This window comes from Lepeophtheirus salmonis, unplaced genomic scaffold (assembly GCF_016086655.4).
Source record: "Lepeophtheirus salmonis unplaced genomic scaffold, UVic_Lsal_1.4 unplaced_contig_11160_pilon, whole genome shotgun sequence".
Classification (NCBI taxonomy): domain Eukaryota; kingdom Metazoa; phylum Arthropoda; class Copepoda; order Siphonostomatoida; family Caligidae; genus Lepeophtheirus; species Lepeophtheirus salmonis.
Window position 1 is genome coordinate 66,659 of NW_027289440.1, and position 5,897 is coordinate 72,555.

A 5,897-nucleotide genomic window follows, 5' to 3' on the forward strand; every position below is an offset into this window, starting at 1 on the left:
TTTTCATATAAATATATTTGTATTATAGTGATGGACCGGTCTAGAAAGACTACAATCCCATAAGTCCGGTCCTGCATACTTGGTTTTATTTATATTTTATGGTAACTATAATAGCTGAAATGACGTAGTTTCCAACTATGTCATTTCAGCTGTTGAAATTTTATTTAAGCCTCTTTGAATATAATGAATGTACTGGGTAGTCCATTGAAATCTGAGTACTTAATAATTCATTAATTAATGAAGGTTGAGCGATTGGAATTAATTAATATTTTTACACATATTTTAAAGGAATAAGTTACAAAAAAAAAAAAAAACCTAAACTCTGTAGACGAGAAAACGACACTTGAACGTGATTGACAAATTTTCATTCGCTCACTCCTTAACACTGGAAAAACTCGGACGGAAGTATGCAAGCAGTTGTACGTCTCCAGGACCACCGTCTAAGCTGTCAGCAAGTCCAAAACGTTGGAGAGGAAGAGGAACTCTATCAAAAAGGCCAAACTGGATCCGGAGGAGTTAAAGAAAACAGCCCAGGCCAATTCCCTCAAGTGCAAGAGGGCTCATGCAAGAGATCTAGGATTTCACACCAGACTGTTCAGATAGCTATCAAAAAATGGGGGTTGGAAAGAGCCTTGTAAGGATGGAGAGGTCACTTTTGACACCAGGAATGTAAAACATCCATTTTCTCCGTTACAAGACTCTTTTGAACACTTTTGGGCCCCTACAGCTCTGATGCCAACCCCTCGACTATAACTTGTGGGTAGATGTTGAGGGAATGCCTTCAGTGTTCGTCATTCAAACACCCAGGACCTCAAAGACTACATCTGCAGCGGGTGCCAAGCCTTTTTCCACTGCCTTGGAAGCCATCATTACTCCTTTTGGGCGTCTACATTAATGATCATAAGAACTTCTACGCACTTATATTTATAGTAATAATTTTGTTGAAATTATATGTCTAATTAATCAATTATATCTTGTTGAACTTTAAAATCCAAAGTGTTCAGATTTGAATGGACCACTCGGTAATTGTATGTATATATATTTAAAATATGAAGCCCTATAGTGCAAAGTGATGCAATCTTTATAAAAAGTAAATAGGGACACATACATACATAGGTTATATACATCGACAAAAGAAATCCTTCAATCAAATTAGAATGGATTCACATATTACTTGATAGTTGTACATGATAAATATGCATATTTCTACGAATTTTCAATTTATTTAAATGTACGTTCCTTCCGTTAGATTTTGCATTCGTTCAGTATTGGTAGTTTTAAACGCATATAAGACCTTTTAACGTCTATATTAGGACTTAATGGTGAGCTCCAGGTGGTGGCGAAAACTGATGCAGACACTATGAATGTACTCGGCGCTCACGGAGGCCCAGACCTTGTTGACCGAGGTCTTCAGGGTGGAGGTGCTGTTGTGGCCAAAGGTTTTTGGACCAGAAGTTCCTGTTGCTAGCCATCCACTCTTTTACAAAATAAGTGGTATAGGCCGGAGCTCCGTCCTGCTAAAATACGCTAAATACTTCTTCATGGTCTTGGAGATCTATGAGACCACATTTTCTTTCAAAACTATCAATTATATCGGTCGCAGGTAACTGGTATCTATCAGGAAACCAAATTGGAGGCAAGTTTTCTCAAGTTGATGACACAACCACCAATATCATCAGAGAGGTGGGATATTTGGTCTTGGTGACTTTCCTGATACTGTTGTAAGCCTGGCCAAAGCATACCTCCCAATCATTTTGCTTGTTGTAGACGGGGGCAACAGAAGGGTCTTTTCATTAGAGAGAAAAAATTACCTTGTTGCTGTTCTGCTTCAGATAATTCAAGAGTGGTTGACATCGCTGAAGACAGACTTCTTTTTGACGTTGGGACAGGAGGTGCCTCTTTATTCTTCTGAGCGCCCTACATAGATACTTTTGCATGACCTTGCTCACCGTAGACCAATGCACCTTCTTCTTCTGGGCGTACTTTGACATCTTCATCGTTGGATTGACCTTAAAGGTTAAGGTCAATCCAACGATGAAGATAAATGCATCAATTTTGTCTCCAGGCTTCACTTTGGTGGGTCTTCCACTCTTGGGGTTGTCCATAAGGTTGTCTCCATTAGCCAAACAATTTCTTACCCGACAGACTGTGGCCTTCATGACGTCAAAGGTGGTCCTTACAGAGCAGATTAAATTGCCTATGATGGCTTTTCTTGCCTCCATCTCAACATATACATATATTTTGTTTAAAACATGTACATCAATCAAAGGCTTAAAATCTAATCTATCCGAAAATAATCGTAACTTTAAGAGTTAATAAACAATACCTATCCAAAACTGTATTTTTAGAAGGCCTCATTACTTTTTCTACATCCGGTATACATACATGCCAAGAAAGAAACAAAAAAACAACAACATAAATTTAATTATTGTATTGTATATAACTTAATGTTGACCCTCCGATACATTTAAACAATTGACCCTAATTGAAAAATCGCATGAAGACGGATACAACATAATTTTCAAATAAACCAATTAACTTTAATTATACTAGGTTATAAATTTTCCCTATGGCCGAGTGGTAAATTAAAATCTGGATACTTTGAATTTTAAACTTCAACAGGATATTATTTATTAATTAACAATAAAATTTCAACAAAATTAATACTGAAGATGGATGTGTGTATGAGCTCTCTAAATCACTAGCATAGCTGCTCTTAGCGGCAATGATGGCTTCCAGGTGGCAGTGGAATGCTCGGCACCCGCTACAAATGTAGTCTTTGTTATAGTGTCCAAGTACTGGCTGACAGTGGCTTTGAAAGTTTGGATGACGTACCTTACCGGCCTTGCCTTTGACATGCTCCCAAAAGTTGTAGTCAATGGATTTAGCATCAGGGGTGTAGGTGGGCCAAAAGAGTTCAAAAAAGCCTTGCAACAGAAGAGATGGGATTATTTCATTGCTAATGTCTAAAGTGGCCTCTCCACCCTCACAAGGCTAATTCCACCCACTTTTTTATTCTTCTTTGGACAGTTTGGTGTGAAACTCCGAGATCTCTTGCAGAGGCTCTCTTAAACTTTTGGGGATTTGCCTGGCCTGCTATCTTCAACTCCTCCAGGTTCAGTTTGGCCTTTTGACAGAGCCCTTCTTCATCTTTAACGAGTCCGACTTGGCGGTGACCCTGAAAACGTCCAACTGCTTGGAGTGCGAGATTGGAAATTCGTCGAACCCATTCAAGTGTCCTTTTCTTTACTTGTACGTAAGCTAGAGAGCTTCTGCCCCCCTTGGAACTATTTTTGCTTTTGTATATTGATATATACCGCTAGATAAGATCAACCCTGTACATTTAAATATTTTTTGCCTTCTCCCTGATAGGTCTTTCAGGACGAAATGTGATTATTGTTTAGAACAAACAATTTGTCGTTTCTCTGTTCGTTAATAAAGGTCGTTAAAGAAGCAAAAGGGTGAATGACACTTTTTATGCAATTTCCTTAACAAGAATACTTGGACTATAAACATAAAAAGACAAGCATACGGGGGTTGCATAGAAGCCTTGAGTGTTTAATAGGACTCTGTTTTTATACATGAATATCCTTTACTATAATAACCCCCTATTAAAATCCCTCATGCAAAAGGCATTTTCTTATGCACAAACAGACATTCATATGTCAAAACTATAAACACACTGCAGACTAAAAGAGTTTATAGGGTGGGAACTCAAAAATATCTTTAGAATTTAATAATGCTTCTATCTTTGTTATTTTTAATGACAAGGTTTCAATACGCAACCAAACGATAGCTGAAACAAAGTTGCAAGTTTTGATTGTATTCCATGTCTGTAAGTGTAAAAAAGTCGGAGCAATAACCAAAAAGGCAAAGGCTGTCCGATCTTCTTATAGTCGGTGCCAATTTTTTGTCAATAGCTGTGGATTTTTGATTTTTTTTTTTTTTTTCAAAAAATTCAATATTGAAATGTCATTTAACCTCCGAAATTTTTTGACAACAACTCTGGTCTTTTGAAATTTCTTTCCAGAAAATTCAATTTTTTCTGAATCAATCTGGATTTTGAAATTTTTTTTCTAAAAATTGAATATTTGAAGTTTAATTTTTAATTTTTTTTTCCTGCATATTTTTTGTAAAAAGCTATGGATTTTTAAAAATTTTTTCTAAAAATTCAACTTTTTGGTGAATAGCTGTGGATTTTTGAATTTTTTTTTGAAAATTCAATATTTGAAATTTCATTTAATTTTTGAAGTTTTTGGACAATAGCTCTAGATTTTTGTTCACAAAATATTCAATTTTTGTGAATAGCTATCGATTTTTGAAATTTTTTTTCTAATAAATTATTTTTTTGTGCATAGCTCTAGATTTTTGAAATATTTTTCTAAAATATTGAATATTTAAAATTTAAACTTTTTTCCAAATTTTTCGTAAAAAGCTATGAATTTTTGGAATGAAAAAAAAATCCAAAAACCAAGCCCCACCCACCAAAAAAAAAAAAAAATGCATAATCCGGGTTGCAGCATATTTAATGAAACGTCATTACAGCAATGCTGTTCTTCTTACGAACATTTTTCAAATTATCAGGGTGACCTCGTTCATTTTTGGTTTCTTTTATTTTAAATCTCCAGCGGTTCGTTCATATTATTGAAATCGCTGTTTTGATATGTTTAATAAAGCACCTAACTAGGTTAAAAAATAGTCAATCCTGCGGATCCTGTAGATTAAAGACCAACCCAGGCATAACTAAATTAGATATCGTATTTTTTTGTTAGTTGAAGGGGGAAACTTATCCCAGGTTCTATTTAAAGATATACATTTATATCAGTATCTACAATAAACCTGTTCCAGTTTCAATTTGTTTCGAATTTCAATTACGGATAGTTCAGACAAATTGTCATATGTTATGAAAATTATCCATACAAAATTGCAGGGTCCTACGAGGTCATCTTGAGGTCGCACACCTCGATCAAATTATAAAAAAGGCAAAAACTCATTACAAAATACAGTTTTTAGTTTATGTCAATTCATAATCTAGATACTAATATTCTAATTGAATAAAATAAAAGACTTGATGTGATATATATAATTATAATTAAGTAAAATATTAGGTTTTATCCGAACATGAATATTATATATAAGCTACACTTATGAAATTTAAATATATTAAATAATAACTTGCAAAAATATTTGAGTAAATGGAGGGGCAAATTATACTTATAAAAGGGTTTTTCATTAGCTTAAATTGATGTTCATTCATTAAGGTCAAAAATTACTTTATGAATAAGTACACTTAATCCTCAACAAGAGATACTTTAAGTCTTAATAATTACGGGAATGTAACAGAATGAAAATAACCGGAGAATAAAACCAAACAAAACCCAGCTTCATACTTGAGTAGAGTTTACTTTTTTTCCTTTGGTGGGAATCTATCCATCCATATAGAACAATGAATATATTCAACAGTTGAAACTATGAGGGGATCCATTTACTTTCATATTCAGATGAAATGCTCTAGATGTGAAATATATTATTAATAATTTGTTAATTAAGTACTACAACAATGAGAAGTTAAAGCCATAAAACTAAAATACTCAACAATTTGAAATTTAAATGCAATTTAACTTTGACAATTTTTAAAGCCTAAGATGTTCTAATGTTCTCCAAGAGTTATGACCAGAGGAGGTATACTTTTAAATTGATCATCCATCGTAAAAGATGATCTTAGTCCTAGTCGGAACTCCGTATTCTACGAGGGACGACTAGATAAAAATTCCTCGGAGAAAAACTACAAGGCTTCATAAGAGAGTAGAGTGGACTCCTACATTGGAAAAAGGGCTTCCAGGATAGAAATAACGAAGAGATCCATTCATGATGAGTAGATAATTATTTAAATTATA

General features: G+C 34.3%; 1 long non-coding RNA gene across 1 annotated transcript; it reads right to left on the reverse strand.

Annotated features, from left to right (window-relative positions):
* Positions 1-5,074: 5,074 nt before the first annotated feature.
* On the reverse strand, positions 5,075-5,876 carry LOC139907436 (uncharacterized). The gene is made up of 2 exons (XR_011784037.1): positions 5,597-5,876; positions 5,075-5,511 (listed from the first exon to the last, which is right to left on the reverse strand). It is a non-coding gene; the product is annotated as an uncharacterized lncRNA (long non-coding RNA).
* Between the last annotated feature and the right edge of the window lie 21 nt (positions 5,877-5,897).